The sequence below is a fragment of the Camelus ferus genome, chromosome 8 (assembly GCF_009834535.1).
Source record: "Camelus ferus isolate YT-003-E chromosome 8, BCGSAC_Cfer_1.0, whole genome shotgun sequence".
Taxonomy (NCBI): domain Eukaryota; kingdom Metazoa; phylum Chordata; class Mammalia; order Artiodactyla; family Camelidae; genus Camelus; species Camelus ferus.
The window spans coordinates 23,023,041-23,047,801 of NC_045703.1; the positions used below are offsets into that span (position 1 = coordinate 23,023,041).

General features: G+C 40.3%; 1 long non-coding RNA gene across 1 annotated transcript; it reads right to left on the reverse strand.

Annotated features, from left to right (window-relative positions):
* Window positions 1-7,384: 7,384 nt before the first annotated feature.
* LOC116665297 lies at window positions 7,385-19,466 on the reverse strand. The gene is made up of 3 exons (XR_004321842.1): window positions 19,259-19,466; window positions 9,635-9,722; window positions 7,385-7,584 (listed from the first exon to the last, which is right to left on the reverse strand). It is a non-coding gene; the product is annotated as an uncharacterized LOC116665297 (long non-coding RNA).
* Between the last annotated feature and the right edge of the window lie 5,295 nt (window positions 19,467-24,761).

The following is a 24,761-nucleotide window of genomic DNA, read 5'->3' on the forward strand; positions in this document are numbered from 1 at the left end:
ACTTTACCAGTTAGGTACTCTGACCAGTCTGCACTGTTTGGCCAGTAAGCGCACTTTCACTGTGCTTACCACCCTCAACCCTCTCGTTTAGTGAAACACACTAATGGCATTATTAATACTCAATTGGCAAAATTTGTCTTGGCCAAAAGCTTTGCTGTTGGTCCCTCTAAAGCTTAGATCCACCCCTTTTGGAACTTATAAATTCTCACCCTTAAAGATATTCAGAGGACACTCAATGTGTCCGGCTCCTGCCTCTTTTTAACCACAGCTGATGAAAGGAGAAATACCTTAATATTGCAAAGGCTTAATTGCTTCTGATAAAAATAACCATGTTTTGATAGAGCAATTTTTCACAGGGTTCTCTCAGGACACAACGACCTTAAGTATCACACCTCACAAACTGGAGGTTTTGTCTATTGGAAATGACACCTCCAGAAGTACTCTCTTCAACCCCTCTCTAGAAAGGGCCCACCAGGCACAGACCTAATCAATCTTTGTGCCACCAAACTCACATAAGCCATCGAATGATCGCCAATGTCTATAATCTTGATAATATATGGACTTTAGATATGAAGTTCCTGAGAGCTCTCCCTCCTACCCTTTCTTGTTACTCAGATGTGACCTCAGTATGTTTCCAATCTGTGAACTTCCCCTCCAGTGTGGGACGCTACACCCAGGAAAGTTCATTCCTGACACTGAGGGACAAAAAGACACTGAGACTAAGTAAACCTGATTCTTGATCAGAGATGCTTTCAGAGAAAGTTTTGATCAAAAGGGAGAAATGTAAAAATAGTAATAAACAGAAATCTCAGTTAAATAGGGTTGAGAGACCCTAAATATCTCTCATGTTCTGCAATAATAGCAGAACCCAAGAGGAAGAGGAAAACTCTTCTTTCCTGGCAAGGACTCAGCCAATGGAAAACCATGGACACTTTGTTTACAATCGCCCTCCCTACTTCCTTTTCCTCACTATAAGTACTCTTCTTACATTGTCACGTGAGACTTGCATGTGGCTCATCACGGTTGAAGACCCCAAACTGCAATCCTCAGCTGATCCCAAATAAATCCATTTTTGCTAGAGAAATAACTAGCAGTCTATTCGTTTTAGGTCAAGACAAGAGATAAGGAAGTTTGAGTACAAGTTGTATAAGGAAATAGAGCCTAGAGAGATAAAAGTTTCAAGTGAATAGGTCAGATTTAAAATCTGAAATTAGTACTTACTGAAGTGGTGGGGTGGGAGACCCTCCAAAATTATGGAGTTTGAGCAGTTCCAGATGACATAGCTTTTCAGACATATCTCTCAGAGAATGAATTCGAGTTTTCATTCTGGAGGACCCATGTATTCCCAACATGGTAATTTGCAATAAAACTGGGGAACCAAGACCAGCATCATCCCCAGGCAAAGAAAATACTAAGTTTCAACATTAGGTGGCTTAGAATTTCAAAAAAGTTGCCCTAAATTGTTAGTTCCCTCTCCCTCTTTATCCCCGAGCCACACCCACACCCATTCTCATTAATCTCAGCCTATAGGTTAGCAAGGTATATGCAAAACCTCACTGTATATCTAGGCAACTACTTCAGAAACTTGTTTTTGAGAGACTATGAAAATGTCTACGCATCGATGTGTTGACTTTTTGCAAGACAGTGTGATGAGAAGCCCCAGGATACAAATTTCCTCAAATAGCTTGCAGTCACCATGGATCTCCACACACAGAGCCTGTGAGGTTTTCCATCTGCACAAGCAGCCCATGATTCGTTATTCATGCCACACTTCTCTTTGAGATGCCTTTTAACATAGAGGGATCAATAAAAAGCGAACCAGTGCTTTTATTTAAATGTCATTTCATAAATAAGCAGGCAACACAGATAACCTTTCCCTGGAGCGATTCTATTCTAATGTACTTCTCACAGATGGCGAAGCCTTCGCTTCATCCCAGTCACTTGACCAAGTCTGCTCACATTTATTTCCCTAAAAGTTATTTGTCGGCAACTAGAAAAAAATGCAGAAAAAATTTTGTAAGAGGAAAAACACTTTGGAATACACAAAAACATCAAGTTTTTTTTTGTTTTTTGTTCTATTTTCTCTTTGCTGACTTCTTTTCAAGAGTGTATCTCTTGCTTTTTGAATTTCATGACTAGTGGGATGAGTCAAGGCAAAGTCACACATACATAATGTGAGGCAAATGTGAAGACCGAAGGGAGAAAGGGAATATTCTAGAAATTCTATCCTTTAACTCACTTTTTTTCTCATGGCTTTTCAAAAGATAACTCGCCTTGAAAACGAATTTTCTGTCATGCTATTTTATATTTTTAGACCAGGCAGGGTGAAGGACAATGAAACAAAATAACAAAGGCAGCAATCATGAAAATTGGTATCTTCAACACTCTGCTTACCCTGGTTTGCCTTTTGAAAACATCTGCCTACAGTATTTCTTTCCACTCATTATGGGCATGTCTGATCAATGTTTTGCATGTCTCACAGACAATTTGATTATCAGAGAACGCACAAATTATAATTTCTTCTTTTTACAACTGTTGTCATAATGTGTGAAAGAGGTAAAATCCTGAAGTTGTGCAAATTCAAAAAAAGTTTTCAGATTTTTCCCCTTACCCGCCACCCCTACCCTCACCCTCCCTCTCTCTTTCCCTCTTTCCCTTCCTTCTATGGTTGAAATAATAAAACTTTGGCATTAGCCTGAATTGGCTTTAAATCTGCTCTGCCAGGCACAAGCTATTCAGTCTAGAGTAAGCCAGTTAATTTTTTAAGTACCTCAGTTTCATATCAGAAAAGTGAATATGATACCACTTTCCTTGCATGGTTTTTATGAGATTTGGAGATATTTGTGAAATACATGGCACAGGGCACATGGTAGGCGTTCAATAAATCGTAGCTACTATCATAATTTATTTAACAGTTTATTTTTACCAGCCATGTATAAGAAACCACACTGAGTAGTTCTCATTGTGTTTTGACAAGGATATCAAGGCACTGACAAACAGTCTGATCGGTATTACCAACAGCAGACTTCATCACAGGCAAGGTCAAGGCAAGCGCTGTTTATGACCTGTGATCTAACTTCCCAACGCGATGAGGGGCAGGTCTATTCGAGTTCTGTTGACTTACAGTCAGTGTTAGCTGTTGTACACGGGAAAGGGAGAGCCTCAGCTGTGAACACTGTAATCCTGCAACAGTCCATACACCCTCTCAGCTGTCATAATGACAGGCCATTTGGTTTAGAGATTGGACAGCAGCAGACATAATGAACTTCTGAATATGTATTTATTTAATATGCAAATGTGCATGGCCTTTGGTTCCATTCTTGCCTAGAGATGTGGCAAACTTCCTTATCAAAAAGCTGTGCTAAAAATTTAGTGGGATCGAGTTAAAAAGACTAAGATCTAACAGAATGCCTTCCTTGTTATACGGTTATTTCCCACCTGCCCAGTCTTTCTCTCTCCTCTCCCACAGTTAAATTTTAAGATTCAGAAACATATATTTTCTTTGGAACAATGGAAGGTTATTTTGCAGTTATCAGGCAATATAACGGATCAGCATTCTTTTTATGGACTAAATAAATTATGTGTCACCTTTTCTGGACATAGAATATTTCAGGGACTTTGGGGTGTGTTGTGATGGTTGAGCTGTGGAGTCGGACTGCTGGCGTTTAAAGCTCGGCCGCACAGTTTGCCGGTGCTGTGCACGTGCACAGGTTATTTAACTTCACTGAGTCTTGAGTGCTCGTCAGCGAAATAGGGTTTACTGAGAGAATCAAAGAAAACCGTGATCTATAATACTTAATACATGCTTGCATATAGAAAGACACTTAAAAAATTGTAAGTTGGGTAAGGGTATATAGCTCAGTGGCAGAGCACGTGCTTAGCATGCAGGAGGTCCTGAGTTTAATCCCCAGTATCTCGGTTAAAAAAATAACTAAAAAAAAATCTAGTTACCACCCTTTCCCACAAAAAAAGAGATTAAAAAAAATTGTAGGTACAGTCATCCATTGGCATCTGTGATGGATTGGTTCCAGGACCCACCTCAGATACCAAAATCCACACTGGAGTCCCTTATGTAAAATGGCATAGTATTCGCATATGACCTGTGCACATCCTCTTTCCTTTAAATCGTCTCTTATAACATCTAATACAATGTAAATGCCGTGTGAATAGCTGCTATCCCCTGAAAAATTCCAGTTTTGCTTTTTGGAACTTTCTGGAACTTTTTTCAAATAGTTTTGTTCTTCGGTGGGTTGAATCCATAGATGCAGAACTCACGGGTATGGAGGGCCGACTTTATTATTAAAGACTGCACACCGCTTTAATCTAAATTGTAAGTCAGTTCATTAGAGTGAGCCCTCCCATACATGAAATTTTATTGGCCATTCAGTACTATGCTGATTTAGAGGGCTGTTGTATTTAAGATAGGTTTACAAATGTCCTTCTATTGCTGCTTAAAATATTTTCTCTCTGTCTTCACTTTCCTCCCATTGCTATGAAGATTCATCTTTGGATGAGGAAGCCAGCAAGCAATTGGCATATTTTAGACAGATTTTATAAAATATGCCTATGTGGAGAGTCAGATCTTTACTCGCTGACAAGTTTTGTAGGAAAAAGCCAAACAAGAATCTTTGGACCTTTGCTTCTTGACTTTCAGCAGACTAAGCAAGTGGTGTTGTGTAGATGTCCGCTCTGTGATACAGGGTTAACTGGAAGCAACATCGTTTGTGCTCTCAGGTCTACACTTGTGCTCAGCGTAAACTTTGGTTTGTATTTTGAAACTGGGGCCATTTGAGAATAAAATCATCTCAACTGTTAACTGCACTTCTTTGTTCCTCTGGTTCAGGTGCTTATACTTTGTCTTTGAAAATAAACTCTTAATTCTTACTTTGACGTTCCCCTACATAACACCACAGCTGCTGGCAGTTTGGAGTACATTCTGGGTCCATCTCTACTGTGAGATTGTGCGTGTCTCGGATGAACTGTTGAAGGACTTGGAAGATGCTGCGAGGCGGGCAGTCATTTCCCCCAGAGGAGTGAACAGGGTGGAGGTGGGATTCTCAGGGAGCGCGGGGAGGGAGCCCAGTTGCCAAGGACTTTGCCTGCCTCACAGCCTGCCTGCTTGGGCACCTCACCCTCCAGGGTCTCATGCACTTGCTCTCTTGTCCCCTTGCTTTCTATTTCTCGCTCTTCCTATCTGTCTCTCTCTGTCTCTCTTCTGTCTCTCTCTCGCCTCCTTCACATGTGCCATCGCCTGCACGGTTTGGTCTCTTTATTTCTATGGCACCAATCTCCATGGAATCTAGCCACTCAGATAAACACATTAGGTTAAATATAAGCCTGTGTAGGAAGAGGAGGAGCATGTCTCTCTTGCTGTCTGCCCTCCAAGATGATACATGCTTGATGACGTAACCGGGAGAGGGGAAGATGACTACCACCCGTGGGCGCTGAAGAGGGCATTGTAGGAGCAACACACAGTCAGCCCTCCCCATCTGAAGCAGACGCTCCAAAGATCTATGACGGATGGCCTCCGGGAAGCAGACTGGAATGTGAGAGCGGCTGCTCCTCGCTCACCAGCATTGCAGCCTTGCAAGTCACCTAACCTCCAATTTCATCAGCTGAAAAATGTAGGGATTGGACCAGTGATTGCTAAGGCTGCCTTTACTCCCAACCCCGAGCGATTTCATGAGCTCTCCAAATGATCTAGGCTTTTCAAGGAGGCTTTCCTTCCAGTCACACACTCAAGGCCAGGGCCCTGAATAGAGAGATCTAACTTACAAACTCAGGAAGCTGCCCATCAAAGGACTGTGAGACAGGAGTAATGTTCCTGAGCTTCTCTCTTTTTCCCTGTAAGCGTGTTGCTAGGGGCAACCTGGAGATGGTCGGAAAGGTCAGGAGACCTAGCCACTGATCAGCTTCCCCAGGGCCATCCTCTGACAAGGATGGAATCTGATGTTGAGATGATGGGGTGCTTGGTAGGGAGGCTCAGCAGCAGGAATGACATCGAGAGAGGTGCAGAAGGCTCTGAGCAAGTGCCACCAGCCGACACCTTCACAGATCTGCATAGAAAGTAAAATGACAATTGCTTCCAGAAGGGAGTAAGTACATGTGTAACTGGGCGGGGGATGAGGGAAACCCACAGAAGGAAAGTGAAAACTGGCTGAGCGTCTGATGCTGAAGTCTTGTCTTCCTGACAATTTTTATGTTTCTCTACTTGATCTTTATCCCTGCCCCCCAAGAAGGAGTTTAGCAAGTAGTGCGAAGTGAGTCAGGGGGATGACTGTGTCCTCTCGTGTACCTTCCCTGTCGGGTGAAGCAGTCCTGCACAGGAGGCAGGGCCGGTAGCTCCAGAGATCTGGGCAAAGTCACCAAACTGCCTCTTCCTGGGCTTTGTGCCACTTGTCCTAAGAAAGAAAACCGCACTTTCATAGACTTCAGTGTATTTTCTGTTGTTGTATGAAATATGGGCAGCAGCGGTTCCCATCCCATCTGTGGCCCTGTCCAGATGGTGGAAGAAAAGACATAATGGAAGTCACTGATGGTGTTTTAGAGTCAGGGCTCTGTGAGCAGTGACACTTTCCAGCCTTTGATTGTTTACAGTCTTCCAGCCAAAACCAGATGCAACCTGATCTGTCCTGCACTGAAATAACAGATGCATGCTAAGAAAAACCGGTGATTACTTTCCCAATTCCTCTGCCTTCAAAGATGGTGCGCACAGATATGTTCTGACTGGTGGCCTCTGGGTCGTCATTGTGACTGAACACCCAGGCAATCCAAGCTGGGATGTGTGCCACTTCTAAGATTTGTCTACGTTGATTATTGAAGAAGTTAAACTGAAGCCTTGCAGTCCTACAGGGTAAATCATGCTGATGAGATTTCCAAACCAATTTTGGGTTCAGGTGGCTCAGTTTAGTTCAAATCCCTGGGTGCTCCAATCAAAATCTTGATTTGAGGTTTCTTGGCTATAGCACCAGCTTTCCTACACAATGGCCAGGATTTTTGTTTTGTTTCCCTTCTTGTGGTTGTTGCTGTTTTTTTCCTTTCTAATTGAGATTAGAAACAAAGGCTGTGTGATTTATTTATAATCGCCACATTTGCTATCATGCACTTAAGTCTACAGAAGTAGTCGTTAACACCAGAATCACCCAGTAAGCTTTCGCAAAGCAGAGATCTGAGTGTTATTTTTTAAGGTGAGGTTGAGAACCATTGCTCTAGATCTGTACTTCTTGAACTTTAATGTTTTTATGAATTTCACTACTACTCAATTAACAATTCTTATTTCTCAAAGTGTGATCCCCTAGACAAGCACCACTGACATTGCAAAGAGCTTATTAGAAATACATTCTTAAGCACCACCCCAGACCTACTGAATCGGAGTCTGCACTTTAATAGGATCCCAGATGTGTCGTGTACACGTTAAAGTTTGAGAAGTACTGCTCGAGGGAGTTTTATTTCCTTCTGAAGGCAATGACTTGGGTATGCTGTCACCAAGCAGGCGTTGTGCCCGAGTTGTGGTGTGGCGATCCTAACAACCAGATGTCCCTGAGTCTCAGATCATCAAAGGCGTTTCCAGGCTTCTGTCAACACCTAATATGAATTTTCAAAAAAAGGACAGTAAGGCTGTATAAACAGGATGATCCAGTTATACCAAATGCAAATAAAAATAAAGGAAATATATATTCTCTCTGAATTGTAACAATGTGATTAATCTTTATTTCTTCATTTTATATTTCTTTGTATCTTATCAGTCTTCTATGATGCCCATACATGACACTATAATCAGAAAAAGATATTTCAAGCAAGAAAAAAAAATCCCATTTAAAATGTCTAGCTTTCTCATTATCTTTTACTCTTCTTGGTCACTGCGAGGTAAATTTTCATTTCAATGTTGAAGTAAAAGTAGGGCTGTTACTTCAACATATTTATTCTCAAGGATTTTTTCTAGTGCTAGGCAAATAATCTGATTTTCAAAAAGGGCAAGGAACGAAGTATTTCAGAGCACATAGTGATGAACTTCTTGTCAACCTTAAAAGAATTTCAAAGGGAAACAAACAAACAAACAAACAAAAAAACAAAGCCTCACTCTTAAAGGTGACCATGCAGGCTGCATAAGTAGCAAAAAGCAAGGGCTGCAGGATTAACTCTATTTCCTTTTAAAGACAAGTCAATAGAATAATAAATAGAGGGAATCTTTAAATTAGGTCTATTTTTATTCCACCCATTCCCCCAAAGCACTTCATGGTATTTTCATTAAAATATTAAAAACATTGAGAACTGTGGGTTGGATGATATTACAGTTGGTGGTGATCAGTCAGGATCCCAGGAGGAATGGAACATTCAAACAGGTTAATTGCAGAGCATCTAATAAAGGGACTATTTGCAAAGCTAGGGCATGTTTTAGGAAACCCAACACGGGGTGGTGCAGTGTGTAGGAGCTAGTGACAGCAGAGAATTGTTAACACCCAGAGTCTGAAGGGGGGAAGGGAAAAGAAGTTACCAGAAGGCAGAGAGAGCTCCTGTGTGCAGCTGACAGGAGCTGTGGTGTTCAACAGAGGAACAGAGCCAAACTCTAGGACCTGCGAGAGTGAGCCGACGATTAAGTGCCTTCCCCTCACTTTTTTCACCTCTGAACTTCAGTTGATGCCACTTATTGGCCAAACCACCCAAAGACCATCCATATGGGTCAGCCTCAAGAGCACAGGGCAAGGTGGTAAGGAGACCCATAAATGCATGCGGAAAATATCAGCCATCAGCCTAAGTAGATCCCTAATGGGCTGAAGGATGGGTGAGAATGTGAAATAACTGGTTAATGGTTTAGAAATCCATTCGTGGCTTTGCTCCATTCAACATTTCATCAACGATTTGGATGAAGATAGAGAGGGCACATCTGAACTAACCTGAAGATGTCACAAAACTGGGTGTTAGAGAACAAATCAGGTGACACATTCTGTACTCAGAAGAATGGTGTTCTGCTTCTGAGGTGAAACACGTGTTTAGTAGATAGAACTGAAAGGCCTGCATTGGCGTTAAAAACACCAACTGTCTCTAAAATTGTAGGAGAGACAGGACTAATTTCACTTATCCATAAGGTTTCTTTTTAATTGAAAAGATCAGTGTAAATAATCAGTCACGAGAAAAGAATGCCTCCCAAATGAATGTGATATTTAGTCTGAATTAGAATCAAAATGTCCAGAAAGAAGAGAGCTGTGGTGTCACTCCTTTCTGTGCTGAACAGAGAGTAATGATAAGCATGTGCAGGGGATTTACTGCTAGGATGGTAACTATGTAACCTGGAGAATGAGACTCTGTTCAGGAAAGGAGGTGGAGGAACACGTCCTGGAGTAGATTTCCAAATACCTGAAGGGTAGTCCTGTGAAAGACGGATATGGCTTTCTTCCAGGTCTGGGGGCAGAGGGTTGTAGGCACAGGGAGCAGCAATCAGATGACAAAAAGGATGAATGTCTACATGATCTGTGCCACTGAAAATCAAGTGGATCTGCTTGTGGATGGTAAACATCTTATCCTATCCTGGTGGAGACAGAACGGCCAGATAGACTGCTAAGGAGCTTAGTTTGGAGAACTGGGCTCTGTGATGGCTTGGAGGTGAGTCCAGCCCCCCTCCCCCATCAACACACACCTGAATCCTCAGGGTCTTGGTGGCCCCGTGCTAGTCCTGTATTCCTCTATCAGCTCTGCGTGTTGGTAGTTTCTCCACCCTCTCTTTCCTAGAGCCAAGCAGAAACAGAAACGTAAGTTACAGAGGTTTTAGAAGGTCTTTGAAGCCTTAGAGCTGTTGTTCCCAATTTCTACCAATGGCCTAATTCTTCTCATTAAACATCAAGTGCTGTAGCAGCTATTCTGATCTCTTAACACCACTTACTCTTTTTAAAGAATATAATAGTTAAAAACAAAGCTTAAGTGAGGCCTTCATCTAGTTTTTTAATTTTTCAAATAAGAAATGTAGAAGTTCAAATAAATGCAAAAGTTCTAAAAAAAAAATGAAAGCAAAAATCTCTGGAAATCCTACCACCCAGAAGTAATGACAATCAATATTTTGGTGAACATTCTTCCAGACCTCTTTTTGTGAGTCCCACTGTGTGGCTTTCTGGAGCCACAGAAAGGTAATCGTGCATGGGCAGGTTTGTATTGTACATGCAGCTACACCATCTGCTCTTTATATGCAACATCATGTCGTTGAAATAGCTCCATGTTAGTGAATGCTTTTTAATGCTCTGTAGGGATATGAGTATAACCTTTGAAAAGCCATTTAAATAGAATAGAGCAAAACTTTTTAAAATGCATGTCTTGGTTCGTTTAAAAGTGGACTACTGAGTGTAGCGGGGTTGCAGCTGATACAACTTCAGCTCTCTTTCTGGATGACAGTGGTCCTCGGGAGGACAGGTTCATGATGATGTAGCGAGGACACGTGGACTGCTGGGGAAAGCTAGAGCTCTGAGGTTTAATTAACAATTAATTGTCTCACTATTAATTGCAAGAATGACAAAAGTATGTATTGACTCATTGCTGTGTTAAGATGAGAAATTTAGTGTTTTTTCCTCCTTTTCTATTTCTTTTCAAAAATTATTTATTTATTATTGATGTGTCTGTTTATTTATTTATTGTATTTTTATTGAAGTACAGTCAATTACAATGTGTCAATTTCTGGTGTACAGCATAATGTCCCTGTCATGCATATACATCAATATATTCGTTTTCATATTTTTTTGTGTTAAACTCCTTTTCTATTTCTGTTATACATATTGAGTGGACTTAATCAGATTTATATTAATTTTAACAAACTGATTTCTTTGGTGTCTATCAGATTTTTATTATCTGTAGTTCTTGCATCAAAATGTCCTATTTCTTTCCGTCTAAAAACTCTTGTTTATATTGTGGGCACATCTTCAGTGTACCTTTATCTAGAGAAATCTTGTGCCCCATGGGCCAGAGGTGCATTCCTCCAGGTAGGCTTTGCATTTGATAATGCTAAATGTCTCAGTTGCTAACTTTTAGGGTAATTTCTATTTAAGGGGCTTTCTCCACCATGTAGGTAGTTTAAACTCAAGTGATACCTTATATGAGCTCAGGCATGTGGGAGCTATAATTTCTTACATTCTACCTAGAACCCTGGCCAGGATACAGGCCCTTTTGTTATCTCTCTGTGCTGATGGAAAGAATTTTCTTCATTTCCACTTTCACTGAGGGGTCCAGCTTCCACTGAGAGGGTCCCAGAGGGACAGCTATCATCACACTCAGTGGTAAAATACAGAAGCTCTCCCCCAAGACTAACAACGAGACAAGGATATTCACCTTGTACTGGAAGAATGACCAGGGCAATAATGCAAGAGAAAGAAACAGAAGGCATGTGGATTCAAAAAGAAGAAGGGAAACTCATGTGATTATTTCATAAAGAATTCAAAAGAATCTATAAAGTGAATTTAGCAACATTGCTGAATACAAGGTCAATATATAAAAATCAATTGTGTTTCTATAGTACAGCACCAAACAGCTGGAAAAATAAAATTTGAAAACAACAGCATTTATAAAAACATCAAAAACATTACATATCTAGGAATTAATTTAATGAAACATGTGTGAGACATCTATTTTTATAAATAACAATAAAGAAATTAAGGAAGACCTAAATGGAGAAGTATAAATGTAGAGATATTACATGTAAATGGATTGGAAGATTCAATATGGTTGTCAATTCTCCTCAAATTTATTTGTGGACTCAGTGAGGCTTCAGTCAAAATCATAATAGCTTTTCTCTTGGTGGAAATCGGCAGGCATGATTCCAAACTGTATGTGAGGAACGCAAAGGACACAGACAGCCAACACAGTCTTGAAGAACAAATCTGGAGGTCTTCCTCACCAGATTTTGACTTACAATAAAGTTGTAATACTATAGTAGTTAAGATATCTCTGTGTTGGTGTAAAGCTAGATAAATAGAACAATAAAGCAGGGATGCCAGAAATCGACACTTATGTGATCATTTGGTTTACCAGATGGTACCACGTCTATTAAGTGAGGAGAAAAGATGGTCTTTTCAATGCTTAGTGCTGGAGCAATTAGAAACACGGGGAAAAAAAAACAGAACCTTTGACTCCTATATCAAACCAAACACAAAAGTTAATTTGAAGTGGATTATAGAACTTTAAGTGTCTTATTGGAAGATAAAAATAAATTAATCTCTGGAATAAGATTAGAAACTATTTTCATGACCTTCAGGTCAGCCACAATTCTTCCAGAAGACAAGAAGTAGTAATCACAAAAGTGAAAAAATAAAGCAACAAACCATTGGGCTTTATTAAAATTAAGAACTTCTTTAAGTGAAGACCGCCTGTGTGACCTCAGATAAATTACTGAATACGTGGATAGGAAATCCATAGACCAGAAGTTATCTGCAATACAAAGACTTCATAGGCAGAATATCTGAAGAACTTTTTAAAACTAGTAAGAAAAAGACAAAGTCTTAAAAAATAGGCAAAAGACTTGAACTCACACTTCACGAAAGATACAGCCAATAAGCATATGAAACAGCTCAAAAATGATTAGGCATCAGACAAATGCAAGTCGAAGCCACAATGATGTATCGCCTCCTACCAGCGGGAAGAGCTACAGTTCTGAAAAGTTTGGCAATATCTGGTTGGTGAGGATGTAGAACAACTAGGACTCTCCTACTGCTGGTAGACTGGCTCAACCGCTTTGGAAAACAATGGCAGCATCTATTTAAGTTATGTGTATAGTTTACCTTATGGCCCAATAAATTCATTATTCACTCTTAGGTATCAACCAAGTATGTGGCTTTAGACACATCTCTTTTCTTCTTAAGGTCTCAATGCCTTCTGTAAATTAATCTTTTTGGACCAGATGATTTTTGAAATCTCTTCCATTTTTATGGTTTTATTTCAGTTGGTATTATTCATTGCATTATGTTATATATTACCCATCTATTTATATTTTAATTACATTATGTTATGTGATACTATACATATATGTTTCCATTTGACTTTTGTTGGAATAATGAGAGTACTATAGAGTAAAATCAGGCAATGAATTTTAGGGTTTCTTAGTGTTTTCACTCGCCCTTGCTCTTATTATACATACAGAAATGGTTGAGAGGGGAAAACAAGAGCTCAAAATAACCTGGACTCTATTAGAAAAAAAATTGCTGTAGGGAATTATTAAGACAACATTAAAAAATATTACTTCTTTTTCTATAACCAAACAAAATTTAAGTTACTGTCGTATGTAGCAGGATATAAAAACTTTCTAATTTCATAAATTGAATGAAAATTTACACCCTGCTTCTAAAGAATTAAAATTGCACTGTATTTTAATGAATATTTTCATGTTTTCAATTAGAAGTAAAACTAATGAATGTATTATTATCTCATTGGGCATTTAATTAGAACTTTTCAAAGAGGAAATGCAATATTAGGAGCTTAAAGTTTGTTGACTCTCTTTGGTTTTGCAAGTGCCTAAAAAGATTTGGTGTTTGGTTTTTCTCATTTAAAAATATTTATAGGGAAAGAATAACATTTGCTTGGAATATTTATAGGTTTTATTTGTCCCTATATCTATCACAGACCTTCTGCTTCTAGTTAGAAAGTCACTGGAGATGGGAACTTGCACCCTCACAGTGAGAACAAGCAATATTAACTATGTAAGTCATGGTTAAAAAAAGAAAACCTTCATAATCTAAGGACTTGAAGAAACCCAAATGAACTAAATTCTAGTAAGTGATGAGCCCTTCCTGGAGGAGAAGAGACCTTCTCTCGCACAGCAGCAGTAGGAAGCGAAGGAGACACTAGATAAATTTTTAACAAACTTAACGTCTGCATGTCAGTTGGAGCAAGGCCTTCTATCGGTGAAATTTCTAGGAGTCCAACGGTGTGGGTCATGTTGAGAATTTCCTTCTAATGTGAAAGAGAAGCCATTGCATCTGGCCCCTCCTACAATCAAGAAGGAGGTACAGACCCTCCTGGGCCTCACTCGGGGCCCTAAACTCTCGCAGATGCATACTGGGAGCATAGAAGAATTCCACACAACCCTGTTTACGAAAGTGTGAAATGTCCATCAGCAGTAAAATGGATCAACAAATTGTGTTATATTCGCAAGTGAAATACTAAACAGCAATGAAAAAATGAACTACTGCTACACACATTATTATGGTTAAATCTCAAAATGCTGAGTGAAGAGGAAAGGCATAGAAACATACTGTGTGACTCATTTACACAAAGTGCAAAATCAGGAAAAATAAACAACATATTGTGTTGGGATATGTACATATGAGGTAAAACTACACAGAAAAGCAAGAGAATGAGTAATTAGAAATACAGGATTTTGTTTACTTCCAGGCAGACAAGGGTTGTTAGGGGAGGAGGGTATCAGAGAGGGGCCCACACGTGGGGCTTCAAGGAGACTGGTTAGATCCTATTTTTTTTTAAGTCGGCTGGTGGCACATGTATTTTATTTTTACTCTTAAAATATATATTAGCCTGCCAGGGCTGCTATAACAAAAATACCATAGACTGGGTGGCTTAAACAATAAAGATCTATTTTTAACAGTCGTGGAGGCTGGAGACTGAGATGAAGGTGCTGGGCCAATTTGGTTCCTGGCGAGAACCTTCTTCCTGGCTTGAATATATAGTCATCTATTGCTATAGCCTCATATGGCAGGAAGAAAGATCATCCCTTTCGTGTCTCTTCTTATAAAGGCGCTAATCCCTTTCATGGGGGCTCCACCCTCATGGTCTCATTAAGTCCTAGAGGCCCCACGTCCAAATCAGCTATATGTATATCTTGCAGGTATGATATTTTACAATAAAAAGAGAGCTCTTTTAAGTGACTTTTTCTGAACAAGTGACTTGACCGTCTGCCTTTAATGGCACCTTCTTGGATTCTCACTCAGCTAAGCACACAGACTCAATGCCAATGCCAAGAGACAGACCTCCCTAAATGGTGATGTGGAGGGAAGAGGTATTGGGGGCTGACTTTTACTGGACCGTCCATGTCAACAGAGAAACTTTCAGGATCCCGAAAAGACTTTCCTCTGACCTGTTCTGTGGTTCAGTGTGGCTTCATGGATATAAAATGTCTGAGAAGGTAACTAGCAGAACATTTGACATCTACCCTCAGATGTCTGCGATGAGGAAAAGAGGGGTTCCCATATGGCACAAACATGCTCCCCCTCCTTCTAGCTGTTTGTGAAGCCTTCCACATAATTAGCAGAAATGAAAACAGAGCAGAGCCTTGCAATTTGCAAATGTTAACCACTATATGTAAAAATAGATTTAAAAAATTTCTTCTGTATAGCACAGAGAACTATATTCAGTATCTTGTAATAATCTTGAATGAAAAAATATGAAAACAAATACATGCATGTATATGCATGACTGGGACATTGTACTGTACACCAGAAATTGACACATTATAACTGACTGTACTTCAATTAAAAAAAAGAGAGACAGAGAGCAGAGCCAAGGATGGACTGTGCAGACAATAGAACCCTGTAGCGTCTCACTGGGTCTTTGAAGAGCTGGGATCTAAAGATCTTGCCAAAAATATGCCCTCAGAGAGCAACAGTGATCTTTGAAGTCACCTGACACACTGAGGGACCTGGGCCAATGTTAGACAGTTCTTAGTTAAAAAGAAAAATCAGTGCGGTCCAACGGAAAGTGAAATCTGTTAAAAGACAAAGAGTAGAATGGCTTGGTCTCCCTTCTCTGGTCTACTAACTGGAAAGAATGTAAAATCAGAAACACTGTGTCATTTCAGACACACAGAGCTAAGGGCAAGCATGTAACCTTCACTGAGTGTGCTGTCTGCAGAGGCAAATGGCAAATTGGGGATTATGATAATTATCTGAGCAATCTAGGTAAATCCACCATTCTGAGTAAGAAAACATCTTTAAAAAGTCAATACCCTCTAGAAATGTTGTCTATTTATATTTCATCTATAGTAATCACATAAATTGTAAAAGTGTGGTCTAATGAAAAACAGACTTTAGGGAGAGGGTATAGCTCCAGTTAGAGTATATGCTTAGCATGAACGAGGTCCTGGGTTCAATCCCCAGTACTTCCATTAAAATAACTAAATAAATAAAAAACTTAATTACCCACCCCCCAAAAAGTCCCAACCTTGACACTTGTTAGCTGGTGAGAATTTGTCCAAGGATGCTTTCAATTACAAATGAATATAAAATAATAATAGTGACTTAAACCATTGCATCTCAGACATTAGTGTGCATATGAATCACTTGGGAACTTGATAAAATGCAGACTCTGACTCAGTGAGTCTGGTGGAGGGGGACCCCAAGATTCTGCATTTCCAACAAGATCCCAAGTGATGCCCATGCCTGGTACACAGACCACACTTTGAATAGCAAGGGCTGAAACAGTTAAGCATGTTTATTAAGCCAAGAGTGAAAAGTGTGGAGGCAGGCAGTTCCAGGTTGGGGTAATTCAACAGCTCCAAGATGTCCCAAGGACTTGAGTCCTTCTTATATCTTTGCCTTGCCATCCTTAGCATGGCAGAGACAATTCTGATTGCCCAACGGCTTTAGCAGTTTACATACCAAGTTCTCAGACTTCAGTTTCCAGAGGCTGCAGGTCTTCAGCCAGTTTCCCTTCCTATCTTATACGACAGCGTTGCACCACTAACTCTCTCCTACTCCCCTAACTGGCAAGAGGAATGGAGTTAACTCTTGCTAGGCTTAGGCTGATCCCTGGTTTCCCCACTTTCTGCTGCCATCTCTAGTCTGGGGAGGGGACAGGCCTTCTTCAAAACATGTGGCAGTCATAACAAATCTGTTACCAAATAAGGGAGGGGCATGGCTGTTGGGTAGATAACTGTGGTGTCTGCTACAGGCCTTAGCAAGTTATGATAAGCGAAAATGAAGCAGGTAACGTGGCTGGCTGAGGTAGGACCCACACTGCTGGGGTTAAAAAACAAAAAAACAAAAAAAAACCTCACAGCTTGTAGCTATTGCTAGGCCCAGGAACTTTCTTTCTTTTTTTTTTTTAATTTTTATTGAAGTATAGTTGATTTACAATGTTGTGTTAGTTTCAGGTTTACAGCAAAGTAATTCAATTGTGTGTGTGTGTGTGTATTTTTTCTTTTTCAGATTCTTGAGGTTTGTTTGACCTGGACAGCTGAGAGAGGAAGTAAGGAGATGAAACAGTATCTGACCCATCTGCTCACTTGCGCTGGCCTGAGGCCTTACTGCGGAGTATGGAGCTAAGCAGACACCGAGGTGACTGAGCAGCAGATACCTGTGACTTGAGGGCCCAGGTGACCAGATGTAGCCCTGGAGTTGGCGAAGAAGCCATTTTCCTCCCCTCTGCATGGCATCCGGCATTCTGGATTCAGCAGCTTTGGGAGCTTCAGAAAACAATGGATTTGGCCCAGCCGATGGCATTCCTGTGATGGGCGGAGGCAGTGGTGCTGCCACGATGGCCAGAGGCAGTTCCCAAATGCCTTTGGGAAACTGATGAGAAGTGTGTACCAGAGCCCAAGGAAAGACCATGTGGATACTTCATAAAGACTCCCAAAGCTGGTTGTGGGCACACGTCAGAGGGCCCTAGACATCCCTGGGCAGACGCTGCGAACAGCTGAGCAGCACTTTGGGAGCTGATCGTTACAGACAAGCTGGTGGGGTTTCCTGCTATAATAATCCAAATATAGAAAGGAAATGGGACCTATTTTTTGGTCACAGGCTGTGACAGGCACCTAATGCAACACTTCTCATAAAGTAGATACTTAACAAATTGTAGTCATAATAATTAAATAGCTCACACTTATCAAGCCCTTACAGTGAGTCAGGTGTTTTCTAAGTATTTCACATATATTAATTCATTTAATTGTCCCCCAAATCCAATGAAGTCAGTATTAATACTAGCCCTACTCACAACTAAAAGAATGGAAAGCTTTATTAAGTTAAGACCACCCAACGAGGAAATGTTGAGGCAGGGTTTCAATTCATGCTGTCTCGGACCAGGGGCCTTGAAACAGCTACTATCTATCGCCAGCCTGCTGTGTCAGGAGCATTACGTATTTTATCTCATTTAGTCATTCTAATCTATTAATCCCTCTTTGCAGGTGAAATAAATTAAAGCACAGAAATTTCTACGTAGTGAAGCCAGTATCCAAATCCAAACTATCTAACTCTTAACCACTGTGTTCTAGCCCTTCCCTATTACAGTAGCTGCTGGCATTTAAATTATTTGAGTATTATTTTTTTCCCAAAGCAGCCTTCCCCCAGCCCATGAACCAAAGAACAATTGCTTCTCTAAAGCTGCTGTAAAAAGAACTGCTTTGAATAATCTTCTTCTTTAAAAAAAGTTTTTTTGTTGTTGTTGAAGTATAGTCAGTTTACAATGTTGTGTCAGTTTCTGGTGTACAGCATAATGCTTCAGTCATACATATACATACATATATTCCTTTTCATACTCTTTTTCATTACAGGTTACAAGATATTGAATATAGTTCCCCGTGCTATACTGTAGAAACTTGTTGTTTATTTTATGTGTAGTAGTTAGTATCTGCAAATCTTGATCTCTCAATTTATTCCTTCCTACCCCCTTCTCCATGAATGACCTCCTATTAACCAATTTCATTTAGTTTGACTAAGAGGAAAGCTTCTGACATGCCTGGGACATCATCAGCCTGGTACTGGGGTGATTGGAATTAACTCTGCCCGAAGAAAGTCCACATCAGGCATTGCAAAACCTGGTGGAATGCTGGGACCTAGGCCTTCAACCTTTCCCTAACACCCCCCGAATCTAATCTCTTGACTGCTTATCTCTATGTGGGGGTTTGGCAGAAGCACTGCTTCTATTCTAGCCTTAACTTCATTTCCAGTCTTTCCTTCTTGTTCTAACACTAACATTCCTAAACTTCTTGTTTCATGTTATAAACCTATTTTTGTTTTCCCATACTTAAGAGGATCATCCACTCGTTCAATAATTCATTCAGCAAAAACTAACTGAATGCCTGCCATGTGCCAGACATTCTTCTAGGCAACAGACACACAAGAGAAGATGAGAAAGGCCCCTTCCCTCATCAAGTTTATATTCTGGTTAACATTTACCAGATTAGGAAGTCATGTCAACTGGGATAGTGATATATGCTGTTAATAAAACTAAGCAGAATAAGAGACTAAAGAGTGGCTGTGTTAGTGAGGAAACCACTGATGAGGAGGTCACGTTTGAGCGAAGGATTGAATGAGGGGATGTCCTTTGAATAGAAACTCACTCAGTTATCCTGTGTTCATCCTACCAGGCTGCCCAGTTGGTGGGGTCCTGAAGTAATTCTAAAACAGACAAGAAAGTCAACATAAGACAAATATCATCTCAAAAGTGTGTGGGGTGTGCATCTGATCTTCTTGATCCTCGGGACAATACATTGAAATTATTGAGCAGGTACGTATTTGATAACTGAACAAATGAACACTGTTGGCATGTTCCCGTGGCAGCATCTGGCAGACCTGATCATCCGGCAGCGGAACTGGCTTCCCTTAAGGCAGAACACCTCGCGAGGACCCACAGCATACAGCATCACGGGCCAAATCCCTAGATTCCAGGCAGGGGATATCAACAAAGTTACATCAAGCCGGGAAATACTGGCCTTGGGGTCTTGTCAAAATCCCGCATCTGCTTGCCTTTGGTGTGAGCTAATAGGTGCTGTAAATTTCTACTCTCTCTCTGAGCTCCCGTGGTGGTTTTGTTTCATGCTTTCACTCCCAGAATAGCATTGCTCATTTTGAAACTTATTTTCTCTCTCTCTTTTTTTGGTACCACGTAGAACTGTCACTGATTTCCTTTCTCTTTTTTCATTTCCTTAAACCAGACTATTCTCTTTTAAGAGCCATGTTTCAGACAGAAGCTTACAGCACATGACCTGCCGGATATTAGTCAGCACACATTTCAGGGACCATTCTCTCCCAGGTTCTAGAATTAAGGATGGCTCCCCACAAGACTTCTTTCTGGTGACTCAAGTGTAAAGATGCAGAATGAAGTGTGAAGGGCACCCTCAAGGAGTTTCCTCCTCAGATGTCCTTGGATGCAAAAGGACAAGAGAATTAAGAATCATCAGCGACCCTAGGTTATCCAGGCCCATTCTAATCATGGAGCCCTTGGAGGGTGGCAGAATATGCTCGAAATGAAATAAACCACTTTGGCCTAGAGTTATTTTGAGCTAAAGGCATTTTAAAAACAATAAGTTTGTTATGGTTATGGGGATGTGGGGGGGGGGAGGGAAAGGGAAAGGTTAAACTGGGAGTTTGAGATTTGCAGATACTAACTACTATATATAAAATAGATAAACAACAAGTTTATACTATGTAGCACAGGGAACTCTATTCAATGTCTTGTAGTAACCTATAATGAAAAAAATATGAAAAGGAATATATGTATGTGTATGTATGACTGAACTCTCATGCTGTACACCAGAAACTGACACAACATTGTAAACTGACTATACTTCAATAAAAAAAATAGAATGTATAGTATGATCCCCTCCTTATACAAATTAATTATGAATGAGTAAATGTGTATACAATTTCAAAAGCCTGGAAGGAAATTAAAAAGAATGTGACAATGGTCATCTTCAAGGTAAGATTACAGATGGTTTTTCTTTCTCTTCCTGTTGATGAATATATTTAAACAATTTCGTATTTAAAAAACTACATAACTTTGTTATAAGACAAAATAATAAAAGTCATTTTAAACTATTGATCAAGCGGAACTTTTTGCTTGACCAAATAAAATCTGGCTATTTTCATTTTCCTCCTTAGTGTAATAATCATGCCTTTCTATTGCAATTTGCATTGAAATTTTGCCTAAAGTCCATTGGCATCATGATGCTGTAATCTACAAACATGGTAATCTGACAATTAGTAGAAATTATATACTTCAAGAAAATGAATGGTACTAAGTTCTCCTGCAGCTGCTTCAATTATACCCTGGGAGACATGAACAATGTTGGGCTTAACCCTTTCCAAGAGGCTTCTGAAAATACATTACTGTTGATGATGAATATTACCGTTACAAACGGGGTCCAGGGGGATGAAAACAACTTACATTTGTTTGCTGATAATAACAGTTTCCTCAAGATCTTGTTCTCACTGGAGAATCCTTAACGATGTTTTCAAATGGGCTAATTTGGAACCATGCTCTGAAAGGAGAACTTCCCCTTGGTGTGCTCTGAGGAAATCTTTTATCATGACAGAGACATAGCTGGCTACTTAGTCTAGGGTGAATGAACAATGTCACTAATAGATTTCTTCTGTTAACGGGGAAAAAAATTCACAACTTTTCACTAAGTTATGTATGACATTTTATTCAGATAACAGATAGTTCTGTTTCTTTTCTACGTGTTGCTTCTCTTAGAGAAAATTATTATAAAAATGTAATTAATTCTATCCAAAGATGCAATGAACTGTTCTGTGAAGGCCAGCTCAGGGAGTTATTTATCATACCCTGGAGATATAAATTAAACTCTGAATTAATATATGTAAAGCACTTAAAACCATTTCTAGTGCATAGTATGTGTTCAAAATTGAGGATATGCTCATTTCTTTTACAGAGGATAATGGATAAGGGAGAAATTATTTGGTGTGAGACTCACATTCCTTTTCATTATCTGAATCACAGTCATAAATTTAGGTTTCTAAATATTGAAAATACAGACACAATCCATATTCTTTCTATGCAGTATTTGGCGAGGCCTCATGTTCATCTCTGAATTTCCTCCCTCATTTTGAAGCAGATGTTTGACAGCCTCTGATACGTGCCTGGCGGAAGGTGAACAATTTACAGAGGATAGTCTTGGTCCTGGTGTATATCTGAGACCCACATTCACCAGTGTTTCAAATTTTGGGGGCTGGATCTGATGCCACCACCTCAAAAAATTCTCCCCAGATTTTCCTTTTCCTTATTAGAAATGTTTTACCATACATTTACCAGTATTAGGAATTTGTGCCTGTCTGTTCGGGAGTTAGAAGAACAGTGGTTTCTAGAAAAAAAAAAAAAAATAAAGCTAAAGATCCCTGGTGCTGAGAACTCCAGAGACTTAATTCTCAAGAGTGTGGGAACGCTCAGGTGCCTCGGCAGGTGTAGCAAGATGAAGCCTGGGGGACTTTATTACCGCTTTTTCCAGAAAACTTTGGAACGGGGGAAGCTAGGACATTTTCTAAAACACACACCTTCACCTTTCAAATGGAGAAGGACAGCTTCTGATGCCCCTTCTGATCAGCTCACATCAGGGCAGGACCAGGCCCAGCGTCCAGGATTCATGCTGCTCCCAGATCAGTAGAAACGTTGTGGGAAGAAACTAAATTATTGCAGTGGTCCTGCCGGTCTCCCACTCTGCCGTGCTCGAAACCCCATAGGGGTTGCAGTCTCCAACCTGAGCCCAGGCCTGGTCCCCTCACCTGGAAGGGAGGGCCCCTGAGGTTGCCCCTGGAGAGTCGATCCTCAAGGGTGAAGCTACTGCGCACCTCTGCCCAGCATCTCAGGCCTACAGGTCTTCAGATGCATTGCTTCCTTCTGGCTGCAGGTTTTGCTTCCTTTTCTCTCCAGCTTTGATGAACTGATCAAAGGAGAATTTTTAGGCGACTCCTTTGAGAGGCAACAGCATCTGTTTCTCATTCATTAATTCCTAATTTTTTATCCTTCTTGCTGGATGTAGCTTAGCTCTGCTTCTAAGCTTGCAAGCCCCATTCTAGAGCCCCTGGTAGATTCCATAGAATAAGTTTTGCTGCTTAGGTTATGAAGTCAGAGGCTCAGAGCTCACTGGTGCACAATTGTGAATCAGCAGGTGCCCCAGGCTCCTGGCCCCTAACTCAGATGACCTGAGTCCCTGAACAGCCCTATGTGGCTGCTCTCTCCACCTCTGGACCTGGCCATTCCTGCAGCATTTCTGAGGCATGTTCTAACCATCACTCTGTCTCTTTTATTTCATTCTCTGCAGAACATGCCTAAGCATGTTTTCAGTTTAGGGGAGAAAATGGTCAGAGAGTTGACTGCCATGCCTGAGCATGGCCAGTTCCAGAGCATCAGTAGCTGCCAGCATCAAGTACCCTGGCAGAGAAAAGACATACAATTGTACTGGCCCCTGCTTCCATCAGGCCCCTTGCAGAAAAGACTCTAAATTCATAAGCAATTCAGAGTCCATTAAAAGTTGTGTTAAAATGGAAATTCCCAGGTAGGAATTTGGTAAGGACTTTTTTTTTTTTTTTGTAGACTTTCTTTATTTACATAAAACTTCTTTGAAATCTTGCATTTGTCTCAAGTTATAATTCCAATTTTGACACGTAATTATCCTTCCAATTTGGATCTTGATGGGAATTCATTCAAGAATCATTGCTGCTTCCATTGGGTCCCCTTTATCCTTTTTATGTGAAAGCTTGGCATTTGACACTCACGGAGAAAAAGTATATTGACTTATATTTAGGGCAATGATTTTCACGTCAATTATGGCAGAGTCCTACCTTAGTTTCAAAACTGAGAATGACAGTCCCGATGACCATAATTGCCCATTCCCTGCATGGTCCTGAATTTCAAGAGACACAGTCCGAAGAAGACTCCTCACTTTCATAGTTCTCGCAAACATTTAAAGAGTACACAGAAATTCTTTTCAAAATCCTCTTATTAAAATCCTTATAAAAAATACAGAAATTCTGGTGGAGTGAGTATAGCTCAGTGGTAGAGCGCATGCTTAACATGCCCGAAGTCCTGGGTTCAATCCCTAATACCTTCATTAAAAAAAAAAACAGGAATTCTTATTAAAATGCTCTGCTATTCTCTGGTACCCTGAAACTCTCAAGAAATTCTCAATTTCTTACCCCAGGAGACTCCTCTCTCTCATCCACCTGTGTCTTCCCAGTATCCGGTTAATTTACAAATCACTCTGTACACATCATCCCCCCAGAACTCCCAACCGTTCTATTTCCCCTTCATGGGCAGCATCCTGGCATATTTTTTTCTGTCGGATCTGTTGCTTTCCGTCCATGACTCTGCATCTCCTAGTTTTGCTTTTTTACCCTCAGAGTGCAGAGAAGATGGGCAGATTGCGAATCTGAGTATTAGTAATTTATATTCCATTACACACATATTCTCTCTAAACTTTACAACACTGTCATTATTATTTTTGTCCTCCTTTTTCAGGTGGCAAGCTGGTTCAGAGAAACAAAGCCATGCAGCGTGTGAGTATAGGAGCTTGCATTCAAGTCCATATCTGTCTGGCTCACACTGCCTCACAAACAGCAGGAGAGTGGTGCTGCCACAGTGGGGACCATATCCTGGTTTCCACTGCCGTTCTGTTAAAGATCTTATTTCTCCCACAAAGTAAACTGAAAAATCCCATTATATTCACACTTTGTCTATAGAAACAAATGTTTGAACCTGGTAATTACTCAACTGTTTGATGAATTGAAAAGGGGCAATAGGTTTTCTTCAAAAATTTTGTTGGTGATAAACAGCAAGAGGAATAGAGCCAGAGGGACCCAGGTTTCTGGCCCATCCCAAGTTCAAACTCTAGGGGATTTCACTCTGAGAAATGCCTGAAAACACTGCATTATTCCATTTTCTACCCCTAGCACACCTAGCGCCTCGCAGACAGTAGACATCCAATCAGTGCCTTTTAAGTGAAAGAAAATGTGTGTTGGACTTTTCTCCAATACCATAATTTCAATATCATAATTGATGATTATGACTATTTTAGTTTTTTAAAGATTAGCCTGAATTCATTATCATGT